The sequence below is a fragment of the Bolinopsis microptera genome, chromosome 8 (genome assembly GCF_026151205.1).
Source record: "Bolinopsis microptera isolate Bmic1 chromosome 8, MBARI_Bmic_1.0, whole genome shotgun sequence".
In the NCBI taxonomy this organism is placed as follows: Eukaryota; Metazoa; Ctenophora; class Tentaculata; order Lobata; family Bolinopsidae; genus Bolinopsis; species Bolinopsis microptera.
This window is the reverse complement of record NC_087079.1, coordinates 16,070,144-16,089,734: the sequence shown is the minus strand read 5'-3', so window position 1 is coordinate 16,089,734 and position 19,591 is coordinate 16,070,144. Positions and strand designations below refer to the sequence as shown.

Below are 19,591 nucleotides of genomic sequence, written 5' to 3'. Positions count from 1 at the left end.
CGCAAATTCGATTGTGCAGGGTTACGGTAAAACTGTTTTGTTTGAATTCAAAACCCAATCCTCGTGATAATTTGTGGGCGAGCGAAATAATAGATCCAACGAAACTTGAACAGCAGTGATTATCAAATAACAGAGCAGACGTGAATCTACAAAAAAAGCGAATATTTTAAAGGGAAAGTCGACAGAATACGCGGAGGCGGCTAACTTTTTGGGAGGGAAACTGACTTTTGTTCCCTCCCTAGTTGAAGAAGTTCCCCCCCTAGTTGAAGAAGATGCTGCGACCTTGGCGAACGTGGGGAAAATCTGGGAGGTATTCTTGGGGAAACGTTACCGAGCATTGCGCAACAAAGCAAATCAGTAAAACTGCAGCCAAAGTAATCACTCTCGCTTGCAGGACAGGAGTTTACGGGTTCATACTTCAGTGTAAATAGTGTTGCATGTCTGGGCCAGATTCTTATAATGTCTCACTGAAGCATATTATATAGCTCCTGTCGTCGCAGACTGCATACGTTTAGTTACAGTTTAGAAACTGATGCAAGTTTACGAGATCTAAATTGACAGATCGTCCACGGTCGTATGAATTTGAGACTTTAATATTCAGTCGAGGAAATGGTTTGATGGTTGGCACGGTGACCAGACTTGATTGGTTGTCTTGGTAGCAGTTATCTGATTTGATGGTTGATAAATTGATTAATGAGTTTCTGTTAATTAAAGGTTACCACTTTCCAGGCTTTCGGGTTAATTAAAGGTTCGTGGAGCTCCTAGACGTAAAACGTACCTAGACAAAGACTTGTACTACTTGCTATATAAGGAAACATTGCAACCTCTGACTTATCGAGACTCTCATTTAATCATACAATATATACAATGGCTTAAAACACGGAAAATTGGCAACAACATTTTGTTTATCAAGGTTGTAGAAAAAGTATATGCACTATGCAGCTAAGGTAACCATTTTAGAATTTTAATTCAAGCCTTCGATTTTTTGTAAATAACTTCGGAAGTGAGAAAAAGTAGACATGAGAATAAAAGCCAAGGCTACGTTTTATTGTGTTTTCGATCAAAATATTGCACTTGCGGGATCAGATACAATGCAGAACATCGCATTTTGGTGCTTTTTGATACGAGCAAACAGGAAAATAGATTAATTATATTAATATGCGACCGTTTTCAGTCCAGCAGCCAAATTCCTTGACCGGTACTCGGTTCCTTGTTGTTTGTGATTATATCGAATGTGTTATGTATGCTTACTCTACAATCTATATCTATAAAACGTAGTACGAGTTATCTCTCCACATTCCACAAAGTCTACAATTGTGCTAACTTACAATAAAGTCTGAGGTCAGCTAAACACCAAATTGTAGTGATCAATTGTCTCAATTAGCTCCTTATAGTATTCAGATTACATTTACACATAGTTGAACAGCATGAGACAAGTGGGAAACAAACGAACGAATAGACGTAAATTTAAGTTCGAAAAAGATCGTCACCAGAGATCGACGATTTCAAAATTGTGTATTTAGGAAAAACCTAAATTCTCTGACCTTTAATCAGATGTCGAAAATTTTACAACTATTGAAAATATTATTTCGGGTCCTCAGGTTTGGATAATTCCGATATCGTGGATTCTTTCTCTTCAACCGAATGACTATTTCATATGAAGTACTGGCAAGCGCGACTGTGAAATAATATCAACTCTACCTGTGAGCTTGTGCGGTCTCCTCTTCCCAAAGAAAGGTAACAACAGCGGCTTCATAGAAACTAGCGTAACAAAGTTAAATTGAACTGGTACAATAAGGAGGGTAGAAGCAATCTGGTATTACTTTGTGCGACTTTGTGCGACTGTAGAGCACGTGGTAACACCAGGTAGGATAGTAATTTATTGATACGTGTAGATGAGATTTTACTATCTGTACTAAGATCGTTAAGTTAGCTTCTATTAATAACCGAGATCATGATGCTAGGTAACAGGTGAGTAGAGCTGAGTGTGCACTAACTAAAATCAGCTAGAACTTGATGTAGCTAACTAAAATCAGCTAGAACTTGCTGTAGCTAACTAAAATCAGCTGGAACTTGGTGTAGCTAACTAAAATCAGTTAGAACTTGCTGTAGCTAACTAAAATCAGATAGAACTTGATGTAGCTAACTAAAATCAGCTAGAACTTGATGTAGCTAACTAAAATCAGGTAGAACTTGATGTAGCTAACTAAAATCAGCTGGAACTTGATGTAGCTAACTAAAATCAGCTAGAACTTGATGTAGCTAACTAAAATCAGCTAGAACTTGCTGTAGCTAACTAAAATCAGCTGGAACTTGATGTAGCTAACTAAAATCAGATATAACTTGATGTAGCTAACTAAAATCAGTTAGAACTTGATGTAGCTAACTAAAATCAGATAGATCTTTATGTAGCTAACTAAAATCAGATAGATCTTGATGTAGCTAACTAAAATCAGATAGAACTTGATGTAGCTAACTCAAATCAGATATAACTTGATGTAGCTAACTAAAATCAGCTGGAACTTGGTGTAGCTAACTAAAATCAGCTGGAACTTGATGTAGCTAACTAAAACCAGATAGAACTTGATGTAGCTAACTAAAATCAGATAGAACTTGATGTAGCTAACTAAAATCAGCTAGAACTTGATGTAGCTAACTAAAATCAGCTGGAACTTGATGTAGCTAACTAAAATCAGCTGGAACTTGGTGTAGCTAACTAAAATCAGCTAGAACTTGCTGTAGCTAACTAAAATCAGCTAGATCTTGATGTAGCTAACTAAAATCAGCTGGAACTTGATGTAGCTAACTAAAATCAGATAGATCTTGATGTAGCTAACTAAAATCAGCTAGATCTTGGTGTAGCTAACTAAAATCAGCTAGAACTTGCTGTAGCTAACTAAAATCAGATAGATCTTGGTGTAGCTAACTAAAATCAGCTAGAACTTGCTGTAGCTAACTAAAACCAGTTAGATCTTGGTGTAGCTAACTAAAATCAGCTAGAACTTGATGTAGCTAACTAAAATCAGCTAGAACTTGATGTAGCTAACTAAAATCAGCTGGAACTTGATGTAGCTAACTAAAATCAGCTAAAACTTGATGTAGCTAACTAAAATCAGCTAGAACTTGATGTAGCTAACTAAAATCAGCTAGAACTTGATGTAGCTAACTAAAATCAGCTAGAACTTGCTGTAGCTAACTAAAATCAGCTAGATCTTGGTGTAGCTAACTAAAATCAGCTAGAACTTGCTGTAGCTAACTAAAATCAGATAGATCTTGGTGTAGCTAACTAAAATCAGCTAGAACTTGATGTAGCTAACTAAAACCAGCTAGATCTTGATGTAGCTAACTAAAATCAGCTAGAACTTGCTGTAGCTAACTAAAATCAGCTAGATCTTGGTGTAGCTAACTAAAATCAGCTAGAACTTGCTGTAGCTAACTAAAATCAGATAGATCTTGGTGTAGCTAACTAACTTTGAAAGTTGTAGGTTTGGAAGATCAATACGGCTGCTTTAATTCTTAAAAGTCTTAAGTTAGAACGGCCAAAATCAGCTAGAAACGAAAACTTCACCCAGGACACGTCATATGACAATTCACCCTAATTACAAGACACTTAGAGGGTTCCATAAGATGGAGAAGTCTTAAGAGTTTCTAAACTTTCTAATGATTTTAAACTAATTTAAGTCGTAGAAACTAGAAGTTCGCTACAAAATAACTACATCGATAGCAGCAGTGTGAAAACGGGCGCTAATGTGAAAGCTTTAGTCACTTGGCAACAGCTTCGTAACCTAGGCAACTGGTAATGTAAAGTCTTTAGTAGTCGTTGGTAATCTTAAAAAACAGGAGTGCAGATGTTAACTTTAACATGCAAAACTTTTACTGAAATAGAAACTGCGGCTTCCTACATTCAGATCCCGCCAATGATACCAAACACGAATTTTAATCCTCAAAGTTGTGGAAATTTGTCAATATTTTGCCACTAAACCCCAGGTTAAATGCACTGCTCTTTAATTGGTTGGTTTAAGTTTCGTGACCAGAATACAGCTATCTGATTGGCTGTTGCTAAACAACGGATGAGATGCACAGTTTTTATTACAGTGTGATACGCGCCATGTGGTTCAATTTATAAAATTAACAATTGCAAAGAAAGAAGTAACTTATCATATATACAGGGTGGCCCAAAAGTGACTACCCACACGCAACCTCTTAATAACTCACGTAATTCGTCTCCAAATTGCACCAAAATTTCAGAGATTATAGATATGTAATGGGTATATATTAGTTCTTGGGAGGGTTTGGTATGAATTTAATAAGCCGTATAATTGACAAAGATAAGTAACATACCTTTTACTTTAAAGAAAACTTCGCTCGGATTATACAGCAGCTTATTGAAAAGCCAATCAAATGTGATTGAACTCATAATCAACTACTATACAGGGTCAACTACAGGTAACAAATCATAGTAACACAGTATTGACAGGTAGATAAAATCGGAACTGATAGATAAATGTATTTTATTTAGCTTGACAAACATACTCGGAGTCTCCACGGTAACATTTTTTATTAAAGTAAAATTACAACAATTTTAACTAATTATTAATTACAAATTGCAACCTATTCACAAGCCTTATATTGCCGGCGCCCGGCAGCTTAATTGATCCAAATTTGTGCAGGTTTTTCTGTTTTAAATCTATTTGAAATATGTATTTGTTATCGCTCGGATTGGCTAGTATCCAGCTAAAACTGACAACTCTAGCGGGAAGAAGTGTAAAATACCGAAAAGAATGCGCGTATCTCGGTAACTACGGCAAAAAAATTCAGTAACAGTAAGTCCTACCTTCCTCATCCATTTGGCAGCTATCTTTATGACAAAGTTTGTCGGAGGTTTTTCTGGAGAGAAGAGGAGCTGTATCGGAGCGGAGAACCCCCTTCAGGGGCAGAACCCCTCGTTGTTGGGGTCCTTTCAACGGCATAACAGGTCTACTGAGCTCAGTTTGTCAAGTTTTATTGAATTCCTATTAAGCAGTGTAATGACGGGGTCAAAGCGGAGTTATCAAAGACTTCCAGCAAATGGAATGGATCTGAGGTGTGAGGACCCACTAAAATGTGGTGAACGTGAGTCGGTGAGTGTCTGCCAAGACGCACGACTGTTATATTATATAGGACCCACTAAAATGTGCTAAAATATAGTGTGTTAAGAGACGCACGACTGTAGGAGCTCCAAATTCAGGTAGCAGGCAATTACCCACGCTCATACCTGTCACATGTCACATGTCACATGTCACATGTCACATGCCACATCTTAAAATTAGGTCATTCTCACAGCGAGGCCTGTCCAGACGATCATGGTACCTATTTCTATTACAAATGCTGGAAACCATTTCTACCATCTGTCAGCCGTAGACAAGCTCCTGGATAAGGTAACCATGGTAACATAATAGCTGAAGCAACTACTACTCATTGGTCACATGTGAGAAGAAGGAGATTATTATTCAAGGGTTTAGCTTCCACAATCAGATCAAATTTCTACTGAACATTAGCTGGGAAGGTAATTTTTGTCTAATTGTGTAGTATTGGAACATTTAAAAAGTTATGACATACGAGATTGGAAAAAGTTATACCTATGATGAGACAGTAGGAGGGAATGGGGACTGGAGAGGGGGAAGTGGAGAGGGGAGGGGGAAGGGGGACGTGTCGAGAGGGGGGAGTGAAAAGGGAGGGGGGGGGGGGGAAAGGGGAGTGGAAGAGGGGACCCGAACAGGGGGAGAAGGGGAACAATATTTTAAACTGGTCTACATGAAAAGGTTTTAACTTGTATTGTGATGAAACGAGGACGGCGACTAAACGTGACAAAGGTAAATGATCTGTTTTGTTGTTTGATACTTATGGCGCGTGTGAGACACGACCTTTTGTTCCAGTCTTTATCAGTATCACAACTCTTTATATTACACGGTTACACCTATTAAATTTATTTCCAATTGTGTGTCCATTGTTAAACAAATACATGTCATTGCTTCTATCCATAAATTAACTAATACTGTTGTATTATTGAATGAGACTCAACTGAAACTTACAAGATACGCTTTACAACGTCGTAGAGGCACCGCCCACTGATCCACTACAACTATTCAACTATTTAATTCCACTAGAATCACTGAGTTCATTCAGAAATAATCAGAAATCTCATGATTTAATGTCCCTTCAAGGAACATTAAATGATGAGACTCAACAATAAAACACGACTAAATCAGATTAATCCACATTCCACAACAACTTACCTTGTATTACTGACTACACCTGTTATTGTTAGCAGTGAACTTTAGGGTCTGCCCACACTACGCCTCTATTCCCCGAAGGTCTGCCCACACTACGCCATGTGGTGTCGGGCCACATGGCGTAGTTTGGGCAGACCTTCGGGGAATAGAGGCGTAGTGTGGGCAGACCCTTACTTACATGAACTGAGGAACATTGGGCAGTTTGCGGAGTGTGAAGAGGAAACACAGCCAAATAACAGAGTTACAGCTAGTCACAATACAGTACCAGCTCCAGAGAGTTACCGAACAGAGTGCTACATGGAAAGTGGCAGGGAGTTTTCATATGTTACACCTATAATACTACTCTGACAGAGGTAATTGGATAAATTGGCGGGTCGAACCAGGGCTGATAGGTTGCCATGGTAGCGGTGCAGACGAGGATTAATTGTATAAATTAGCTGGTATGGTGATGAGACCTAACTGAATGAATCATGGTTATAAGTAAATCGCATGACTCTTTGATTAGATTGATTTATTGTTCGCTCCTCGGTCCAATAACGAAAACATTACGTTCCAAACATTAAAAGTAAGTACGTAACCAATTTCTTTCTTATCAAAATTATAGATAATTCTAAATTATTATTCACTGCTTCTAGATAATACCAGATATTATTATTAGGAATGTGTTCTCTGATGAACATTATGAGGGAAGTGCTAAATCAGAGGTAAAATATGATAATCATATAAAAGATAGGAGCTGAAAGAGAATAGTCAGACTATACGAGACTAATTATTAATCTCGAACGTTCTCCTTTTGTGCTGGGTACTCACTCTCCTCATCAGTATACGATTTAACGCTTTTGTCTGACTGTTTCCGGGTAGTTGTGTTATCTTTGCTCTCGGTAGGGCCCGCGAATATCAGCTTTCTGGGTCTTGTCACTGTCTTTACTATAGCTGCCATCTTGGATACTTAAATTTGGTTTCAATACACAACGCACAAAAACGATGCAGTTTAGTTATTAAGCACATTAAAATGGAGGTCAAGTCTTCAAGAAGATAAAATGTGAAATTCACGAATGTATAGCAAATATCAAAAACGATGCAGTTTAGGGCCTTTAGGCGTTAGACAAATTAAAAATGGTTAAAAACGAACGAACGAACGAACGAACGAACGAACGAACGAACGAACGAACGAACGAACGAACGAACGAACGAACGAACGAACGAACGAACGAACGAACGAACGAACGAACGAACGAACGAACGAACGAACGAACGAACGAACGAACGAACGAACGAACGAACGAACGAACGAACGAACGAACGAACGAACGAACGAACGAACGAACGAACGAACGAACGAACGAACGAACGAACGAACGAACGAACGAACGAACGAACGAACGAACGAACGAACGAACGAACGAACGAACGAACGAACGAACGAACGAACGAGATAATATGTATTGATATAACAGTATAACTATTAACTATACTAAAATGTAGCAAATTACAAAAGTTTAGAGGATATGGAAGGATATTAAACTACACTCCTACCAGTTATTACAGTAGCTATTAACACAGTGTAACAAACAGGGGATCCTGGCACTAGCACGATCTGCTGCATTTTGGACAAGGTCAAGTCTAAAATTTAAATAGAGCTTCTAGACTTATAACAATACTTATAACAGCAGATTTGTTAATCTACAAGCAATACACTACTATTAGCTCTAAACATTCTCAGCGTGCTTTAGTTTTTAACGCGTCTTCAAAACTGCACAACTAGTGGACAAGAGGTTGAATATACTGAGATAATTTCAAATCTTTCGCAAGAAGAATGTTTGAAACCAAGGAGTGACAGATGTAACATTTAAGCGACTCTCCGTGCAGTGACTACCATGTAGACAAGTATTTAAGCTCTTTAGACTTTATTCCTGTCAATTCTGTCAATTTTATTTGGAGATGGTTTGGGGAAGTCAGCAAGTTATGACTGGTGAGAGTTCCGATCCTTCAAACAGAAGTAATCCACTTTTGATTCTCATCTTGAGTCAATGACTGGGGCATGGTTTTTGGTTTAAACAGAAATTGATTACTATGATATTTCATCGTTATTACGTTATCATCGGGAACTAAAATCATTTGTTACACAGTAGTGGTAAAGTTTTAGTAATTTTAACTCAACTATTAAAAAATTCGAGTTCTTGGTGATGACCTACTATATTGATAAATTGTCTAAAATCAACTAATCTACACTCATTGAGCCAGGAATAAAATTGAGCATACAACAAATTGTTGGAATGATCCACTCTTATAATTGTACAACTTCCTAGCCGTTCAGGACAGAAATTAAACAGGAATTTTAAATAAGATTTTAAAAGAAGCGGAGCGGAACAGCTTCGAGCAACTACATTATGGCTATGTCCCCCAAGGATTCAAAAAGAAAATGTCTAAGCAGTAAAACGAGCTCCTCGCGGAGTTAAAATATAAATCTTGATAAATGATTTTTGAGGACTTAAACCTCAAACTGACTTCCTTACGTTAATTTTATATACCACTTTATGTAGCATATTAGCCTAAGCACTCAAAATATCTATTTATTATTGAGATGTCACCATTCCAATAATAAATATGTCGAAGGCCCGAGAATTCGAAGAATTATGCTGAACATTTATTTGAATAATGATATTTTAGAAAATTTATCGGAGGATAGAAGGATAGACAAAGTATCGTCGTTATGTATCACTTTGGTCAAATATCACCATTGCCATGATAAAATCACTTATCAGTATCACCATGGTAATGTATCACTATTCACTATGGTAATTTGTTAAAATTTAAAAATTCGAATTAATTTTACACAAGACCAAAATATCTACAATGAGGCGACAACATGATTGACGAAGGTTATGAAAATATTAATGAAACTCAACACTACCAGACTGAAGCTGGAGTGTAAAACATTAATAAAATCTATTTCGGCTAAACCAAAACACGGCGGTCAAACCATGAAGACATTAGTGCCGACTAAATTGTATCACCTTGGTAATGTATCACCATGGTAATGTATCACCAGGCCATGGTGATTTATCAATACGGTAATATATCAGTTTTACGAGATAATGTATCACAACAGTAAAATATAATTGACAGTAAGATCTAGAGTAAGTTAATATAAAGTAAGTTAATATTTTATTTACAGTAGACTGATAACAAAGTGGTTAGACTGTCGTCACTATCAGTTTATACACCAGGTGTCATGGGCACATATTAGGTGCGATGGGTGCGGGATCGCACAATTTACCGTTTTCCGCACACTTCCGCATAATTTATTGTTTTCCGCACATTTCCGCACATTTTGTAATTATCTACATATTTCCGCGTTATTTCGCATAATTTTGAAATTTTCGCGTTAAGATTTTTGAGTGTAAAAACTTAAAAACCAAAATATGTTAAAAGTCGGGCCCTTTTATAGGACCGTGACTCAGGCCCTTTCGGGACCCTGACCCAGGCCTTTTCGGGACCCTGACCCAGGCCCTTTCGGGACCGTGACCCAGGCCCTTTTGGAACTCATACCTAGGCCACGTGACCCAGCTTTAGCACGTGACTCAGGCCCTTTCGGGACCCTGACCCAGGCCCTTTCGGGACCCTGACCCAGGCCCTTTCGGGACTCTGATCCAGGCCCTTTCGGGACCGTGACCCAGGCCCTTTCGGGACCGTTACCCAGTCCCTTTCGGGACCGTGACCCAGGCCGTTATGGAACCCTCGTCGTTACCGTACTTCGATTATAGTGTATCAGTTATCATTCGTAACTTAACCACATCATCTGATTACTCTATATCACATCACAACGTCATGCACCGTTATCTAAAGAAACGAACAGCTACAGACAGTGACCCATCATCAAGCTCACCACACAAGAAACAGAAGATACCTGATCAATGCCAACAAGCGTGTCACATATTTGCGATCACGCATGGGATCTGATCGACTCTATCAAGAGGCGTCTTCAAATAACTGTATCCTGATCTCTACCAGATCAAGTCACTGTTCTCAGATAACTGAATCTCAATATAGGTTCAATCATGGTCTTAGTAAAGAACTACACCCTCAGTAACACATAAACAGACCTATTTTTGATAAGAGCGGCGGTTATACGTTTAGAATTTCCAAAGTCCTTGAGAAAAAAAAAAAAGAAAACCGCACAATTCCCGCACAAATTTCGAAAAAATCGCCGCACATTTGCCGCATAATTGGTAAAAATTTACCGCACCTTACCGCACATTTTACCTTTATAGTCGGGTGCGGTACCGCATAATTTCGATTTTTTTACCGCACCTAATATGTGCCTCTGCCTGCCAGGTGTTCTTCAGTTCACCGATTATAAAGTTATAATAGGGATATTAATAGTTTAATAACGGTATAAGTTAAGTTACACAATCGGTTTCTAGAGTATGAACCTGGTACTCGACAGTACATAGTACAGTACTTTCATCTCAGTACCTTGGAGTACCAACTGTAGTTACGAAAGGTACATCCTATAGTAACTACAGTACCTACAGTACCTATATTCTACAGTGCCTACATTATACAGTGCATACAGTGCATGCAATGACTACAGTGTATTCAACAAAATCCAATAAGTCAAAATGTCCCAAGCAATCTTAGCGTGAGTCTAAAAATTGTAAGTACTACAATATGTTATTTTTGTTTGAATGAACCATGTTTCAATTGCGTGCAGATGTCAGAACATTTCATTCATATCAAGATTTGATTAATTTATGTTTTATGTTATGGTTGATTTGTGTTTTATAATTATAATAATAAAATTAATTAATATAATAAATGTAAGATTCTATATTCGAGTAAATAACTGGCTGGCTAATAAACGTGTTCCCTTGATCACAGTACCTACATTACATACAGTCACTACAGTACATACAGTACCTACAGAACCTACAGTACCTACAGTACCTACAGTACCCTACAGTACCTACAGTACCTACAGTACCTACAGTACCTACAGTACCTACAGAACCTACAGTACCAACAGTACCTACAGTACCTACAGTACCAACAGTACCTACAGTACCTACAGTACCTACAGTACCTACAGTACCTACAGTACCTACAGTACCTACAGAACCTACAGTACCTACAGTACCTACAGTACCTACAGTACCTACAGAACCTACAGTACATGCAGTACCTACAGTACCTACAGAACCTACAGTACATGCAGTACCTACAGTACCTACAGTACCTACAGAACCTACAATGTACCTACAGTACCTACAGAACCTACAGTACCTACAGAACCTACAGAACCTACAGTGCCTACAGTACCTACAGTACCTACAGTACCTACAGTACCTACAGTACCTACAGTACCTACAGTATCTACAGTACCTAGTACCTACAGTACCTACAGTACCTACAGAACCTACAGTACCTACAGAACCTACAGTACCTACAGTACCTACAGAACCTACAGTACCTACAGAACCTACAGTACCGAGTTACCTACAGAACCTACAGTACCTACAGTACCTACAGTACCTACAGTACCTACAGAACCTACAGTACCAACAGTACCTACAGTACCTACAGTACCTACAGTACCAACAGTACCTACAGTACCTACAGTACCTACAGTACCTACAGTACCTACAGTACCTACAGTACCTACAGAACCTACAGAACCTACAGTACCTACAGTACCTACAGAACCTACAGTACCTACAGAACCTACAGTACCGAGTTACCTACAGAACCTACAGTACCTACAGTACCTACAGTACCTACAGTACCTACAGTACCTACAGTACCTACAGTACCTACAGTACCTACAGAACCTACAGTACCTACAGTACCTACAGTACCTACAGAACCTACAGTACCTACAGTACCTACAGTACCTACAGTACCTACAGTACCTACAGTACATACAGTACCTACAGTACATACAGTACCTACAGTACCTACAGTACCTACAGTATCTACAGTACCTAGTACCTACAGTACCTACAGTACCTACAGAACCTACAGTACCTACAGAACCTACAGTACCTACAGTACCTACAGAACCTACAGTACCTACAGAACCTACAGTACCGAGTTACCTACAGAACCTACAGTACCTACAGTACCTACAGTACCTACAGTACCTACAGTACCTACAGTACCTACAGTACCTACAGTACCTACAGAACCTACAGTACCTACAGTACCTACAGTACCTACAGTACCTACAGTACCTACAGTACCTACAGTACCTACAAAACCTACAGTACCTACAGAACCTACAGTACCTACAGAACCTACAGTACATGCAGTACCTACAGTACCTACATTACCTACAGAACCTACAGAACTTACAGTGCCTACAGTACCTACAGTACCTACAGTACCTACAGTACCTACAGAACCTACAGTGCCTACAGTACCTACAGTACCTACAGTACCTACAGTACCTACAGTACCTACATAACCTACAGTACCTACAGTACCTACAGAACCTACAGAACCTACAGAACCTGCAGTACATGCAGTACCTACAGTACCTACAGTACCTACAGTACCTACAGTACCTACAGTACCTACAGTACCTACAGTACCTACAGTACCTACAGAACCTACAGAACCTACAGTACCAACAGTACCTACAGTACCTACAGTACCTACAGTACCTACAGTACCTACAGAACCTACAGTACCTACAGTACCTACAGTACCTACAGTACCTACAGAACCTACAGTACCTACAGTACCTACAGTACCTACAGTACCTACAGTACCTACAGAACCTACAGTACCTATAGAACCTACAGTACCAACAGTACCTACAGTACCAAGTTACCTACAGTACCTACAGTACCTACAGTACCTACAGAACCTACAGTACCAACAGTACCTACAGAACCAACAGTACCTACAGAACCTACAGTACCTACAGTACCTACAGTACCTACAGAACCTACAGTACCTACAGTACCTACAGAACCTACAGTACCTACAGTACCTACAGTATCTACAGTACCTACAGAACCTACAGTACCGAGTTACCTACAGAACCTACAGTACCTACAGTACCTACAGTACCTACAGTACCTACAGAACCTACAGTACCTACAGTACCTACAGTACCGAGTTACCTACAGAACCTACAGTACCTACAGTACCTACAGTACCTACAGTACCTACAGTACCTACAGTACCTACAGTACCTACAGTACCTACAGTACCTACAGTACCTACAGTACCTACAGTACCTACAGTACATACAGTACCTACAGTACATACAGTACCTACAGAACCTACAGTACCTACAGTATCTACAGTACCTACAGTACCTACAGCACCGAGTTACCTACAGTACCTACAGTACCTACAGTACCTACAGTACCTACAGAACCTACAGTACCTACAGTACCTACAGTACCTACAGTACCTACAGTACCTACAGTACCTACAGTACCTACAGAATCTACAGTACCTACAGTACCTACAGTACCTACATAACCTACAGTACCTACAGAACCTACAGAACCTACAGAACCTACAGTACCTACAGTACCTACAGTACCTACAGAACCTACAGAACCTACAGAACCTACAGTACCTACAGTACCTACATTACCTACAGTACCTACAGAACCTACAGAACCTACAGTACCTACAGTACCTACAGAACCTACAGAACCTACAGTACCTACAGTATCTACAGTACCTACAGTACCTACAGTACCTACAGAACCTACAGTACCTACAGAACCTACAGTAACCACAGTACCCACAGTACCCACAGTACCCACAGTACCTACAGTACCTACAGTCCCTACAGTACCTACAGTCCCTACAGTACCTACAGTCCCTACAGAACCTACAGAACCTACAGTACCTACAGAACCTACAGTACCTACAGAACCTACAGTACCTACAGAACCTACAGAACCTACAGTACCTACAGTACCTACAGAACCTACAGTACCCACAGTACCCACAGTACCCACAGTACCTACAGTACCTACAGTACCTACAGTCCCTACAGTACCTACAGTACCTACAGTACCTACAGTAGTACAGAACCTACAGTACCTACAGAACCTACAGTACCTACAGAACCTACAGTACCTACAGTACCTACAGTACCTACAGTACCTACAGTACCTACAGTACCTACAGTACATACAGTACCTACAGTACATACAGTACCTACAGAACCTACAGTACCTACAGTATCTACAGTACCTACAGTACCTACAGCACCGAGTTACCTACAGTACCTACAGTACCTACAGTACCTACAGTACCTACAGAACCTACAGTACCTACAGTACCTATAGTACCTACAGTACCTACAGAATCTACAGTACCTACAGTACCTACAGTACCTACATAACCTACAGTACCTACAGAACCTACAGAACCTACAGTACCTACAGTACCTACAGTACCTACAGTACCTACAGTACCTACAGAACCTACAGAACCTACAGTACCTACATTACCTACAGTACCTACAGAACCTACAGAACCTACAGTACCTACAGAACCTACAGAACCTACAGAACCTACAGTACCTACAGTATCTACAGTACCTACAGTACCTACAGAACCTACAGTACCTACAGAACCTACAGTAACCACAGTACCCACAGTACCCACAGTACCCACAGTACCTACAGTACCTACAGTACCTACAGTCCCTACAGTACCTACAGTCCCTACAGTACCTACAGAACCTACAGAACCTACAGTACCTACAGAACCTACAGTACCTACAGAACCTACAGTACCTACAGAACCTACAGTACCTACAGAACCTACAGAACCTACAGTACCTACAGTACCTACAGAACCTACAGTACCCACAGTACCCACAGTACCCACAGTACCTACAGTTCCTACAGTACCTACAGTCCCTACAGTACCTACAGTACCTACAGAACCTACAGAACCTACAGTACCTACAGAACCTACAGTACCTACAGAACCTACAGTACCTACAGAACCTACAGTACCTACAGTACCTACAGAACCTACAGTACCTACAGAACCTACAGTACCTACAGTACCTACAGAACCTACAGTACCTACAGTACCTACAGAACCTACAGAACCTACAGTACCTACAGAACCTACAGTACCTACAGTACCTACAGTACCTACAGTACCTACAGTAGTACAGTACCTACAGAACCTACAGTACCTACATTACCTACAGTACCTACAGTACCTACAGTACCTACAGTACCTACAGAACCTACAGTACCTACAGAACCTACAGTACCTACAGTACCTTCAGTACCTACAGTACCTACAGTACCTACAGTACCTACAGAACCTACAGTACCTACAGAACCTACAGTACCTACAGAACCTACAGTACCTACAGTACCTACAGAACCTACAGTACCTACAGTACCTACAGTACCTACAATACCTACAGTACCTACAGTACCTACAGTACCTACAGAACCTTCAGTACCTACAGTACCTACAGTACCTACAGTACCTACAGTACAGTTGTACTCACCATCAGAGAGTTGGATGAGGTTGTTGTCGACAGTGCTATTTGCCCGGGTGCAGGATATGTAACTAGTACGATTGTGGTGTTGCCTCATACACTGACGCGGGGTCAGCATGCCCTCAGTCTCGCTAGAACAACTAATGTAAAGAACTCACCACTATTATAAGTACAACTAATATAATGTTCTTGTTACTCAGTCTCGCTAGAACAACTAATATAAAGAACTCACCACTATTATAAGTACAACTAATATAATGTCTCGCTACAACAACTAATATAAAGAACTCACGACTATTATAAGTATAACTAATATAATATTCTTGCTACTCAGTCTCGCTAGAACAACTAATATAAAGAACTCACGACTATTATAAGTACAACTAATATAATGTTCTTGCTACTCAGTCTCGCTACAACAACTAATATAAAGAACTCACCACTATTATAAGTATAACTAATATAATGTTCTTGCTACTCAGTCTCGCTACAACAACTAATATAAAGAACTCACCACTATTATAAGTACAACTAATATAATGTCTCGCTAGAACAACTAATTTAAAGAACTCACCACTATTATAAGTACAACTAATATAATGTCTCGCTAGAACAACTAATTTAAAGAACTCACCACTATTATAAGTACAACTAATATAATGTCTCGCTAGAACAACTAATTTAAAGAACTCACCACTATTATAAGTACAACTAATATAATGTCTCGCTAGAACAACTAATTTAAAGAACTCACCACTATTATAAGTACAACTAATATAATGTCTCGCTAGAACAACTAATTTAAAGAACTCACCACTATTATAAGTATAACTAATATAATATTCTTGCTACTCAGTCTCGCTAGAACAACTAATATAAAGAACTCACCACTATTATAAGTATAACTAATATAATGTTCTTGCTACTCAGTCTCGCTAGAACAACTAATATAAAGAACTCACCACTATTATAAGTATAACTAATATAATGTTCTTGCTACTCAGTCTCGCTAGAACAACTAATATAAAGAACTCACCACTATTATAAGTATTACTAATATGATGTTCTTGCTACTCAGTCTTGCTACAACAACTAATATAAAGAACTCACCACTATTATAAGTACAACTAATATAATGTCTCGCTACAACAACTAATATAAAGAACTCACGACTATTATAAGTATAACTAATATAATGTTCTTGCTACTCAGTCTCGCTACAACAACTAATATAAAGAACTCACGACTATTATAAGTATAACTAATATAATGTTCTTGCTACTCAGTCTCGCTACAACAACTAATATAAAGAACTCACGACTATTATAAGTATAACTAATATAATGTTCTTGCTACTCAGTCTCGCTAGAACAACTTATATAAAGAACTCACCACTATTATAAGTACAACTAATATAATGTCTCGCTACAACAACTAATATAAAGAACTCACCACTATTATAAGTATAACTAATATAATGTTCTTGCTACTCAGTCTCGCTACAACAACTAATATAAAGAACTCACCACTATTATAAGTATAACTAATATAATGTTCTTGCTACTCAGTCTCGCTACAACAACTAATATAAAGAACTCACGACTATTATAAGTATAACTAATATAATGTTCTTGCTACTCAGTCTCGCTACAACAACTAATATAAAGAACTCACGACTATTATAAGTATAACTAATATAATGTTCTTGCTACTCAGTCTCGCTAGAACAACTTATATAAAGAACTCACCACTATTATAAGTACAACTAATATAATGTCTCGCTACAACAACTAATATAAAGAACTCACCACTATTATAAGTATAACTAATATAATGTTCTTGCTACTCAGTCTCGCTACAACAACTAATATAAAGAACTCACCACTATTATAAGTATAACTAATATAATGTTCTTGCTACTCAGTCTCGCTACAACAACTAATATAAAGAACTCACCACTATTATAAGTACAACTAATATAATGTCTCGCTACAACAACTAATATAAAGAACTCACGACTATTATAAGTATAACTAATATAATGTTCTTGCTACTCAGTCTCGCTACAACAACTAATATAAAGAACTCACCACTATTATAAGTATAACTAATATAATGTTCTTGCTACTCAGTCTCGCTAGAACAACTAATATAAAGAACTCACCACTATTATAAGTATAACTAATATAATGTTCTTGCTACTCAGTCTCGCTAGAACAACTAATATAAAGAACTCACCACTATTATAAGTATTACTAATATGATGTTCTTGCTACTCAGTCTCGCTACAACAACTAATATAAAGAACTCACCACTATTATAAGTACAACTAATATAATGTCTCGCTACAACAACTAATATAAAGAACTCACGACTATTATAAGTATAACTAATATAATGTTCTTGCTACTCAGTCTCGCTACAACAACTAATATAAAGAACTCACGACTATTATAAGTATAACTAATATAATGTTCTTGCTACTCAGTCTCGCTAGAACAACTAATATAAAGAACTCACCACTATTATAAGTACAACTAATATAATGTCTCGCTACAACAACTAATATAAAGAACTCACGACTATTATAAGTATAACTAATATAATGTTCTTGCTACTCAGTCTCGCTAGAACAACTAATATAAAGAACTCACCACTATTATAAGTACAACTAATATAATGTCTCGCTACAACAACTAATATAAAGAACTCACGACTATTATAAGTATTACTAATATGATGTTCTTGCTCTCAGTCTCGCTAGAACAACTAATGTAAAGAACTCACGACTATTATAAGTATAACTAATATAATGTTCTTGTTACTATAATTTCAAGGTGATTTCCAAAAGCCGGGAAATCGCTGATTTAATCTTTTAAAATTCGAAAACTACCATTTAATACTATAACTACTTTGTAGTGCCCTCTTTTTTTTTTTTTTTTTTTTTTTAGAGAGGCTGGGCCTGGTTGGCCCACGAGAGGATAGCATATGAATGCTTTGCCTACCTCTGGGGTATGGCAGTCCTGTGGGAGGATGCCAGTGGAATCAAGATGTGTAATCAAGGATGATGGTAAGTGTTGTGGGGTGTGTCATAGATAAACGCTTAAGTGGTGGTTGAGTGTGGAAGAGAGAGGCGAAATAAGACGGCGTTAAAGTAGTCGCTATGTTACACCTGTCTGGTCCAACTCCTCTGGCACCACTAAGCGTTTAGTGTGGTTTGTAAAGTTGACAATGGTGGAGATGTGTTGGTTGTCGAATATGTCATTGACAGAGAGGTAGTGCCCTCTACTAACTGTATAATTATAAAAAATACGTACTATCATTCCCGTGATAGAACAGTTATCAAATAACTTTCGTCTTACGATCTACGGTACGCGATTTTCAACAGAATTCATTTGGTTTCCAATTTCAAGCTCCAATTCCGACAAATGCAAAAGAAAGTTGTGCGTAAGACTGTTAATAAAATTAAAATGTTATCTGCCATATCAATAATGAAGAAGCGTATCAAAAATCGCGAATACGTGATCGAAATTAATTTCATAGTTGTTCTTACGCCGAGAAGAAGAGCATAATATATTAAATGAGTACTATAATATGCAGCACTCACTACTACACTACAGAGTATATTTAACTAATATACACTTATACTTGCTATCAGGACACACTCAAACTGGAGAACTCCCAGCAAACACAAAACTAGTTACTGGTATGTTTAGTATGTGTTTACACGTTCAATAAGCCACCCTGGCGGCTGCAGGTAGGAGCTTTGCATGCACGACCGTTTTGTTAAAACACTAATTGTAAACAACGCGTG

The 19,591-nt window shown here is 38.4% G+C and overlaps 1 protein-coding gene across 1 annotated transcript in view; it reads right to left on the bottom strand.

The window, feature by feature from the left end:
- Window positions 1–19,591, bottom strand: part of LOC134820195 (uncharacterized) — a 79,942-nt gene that overhangs the window by 48,780 nt on the left and 11,571 nt on the right. The window lies entirely within an intron of this gene.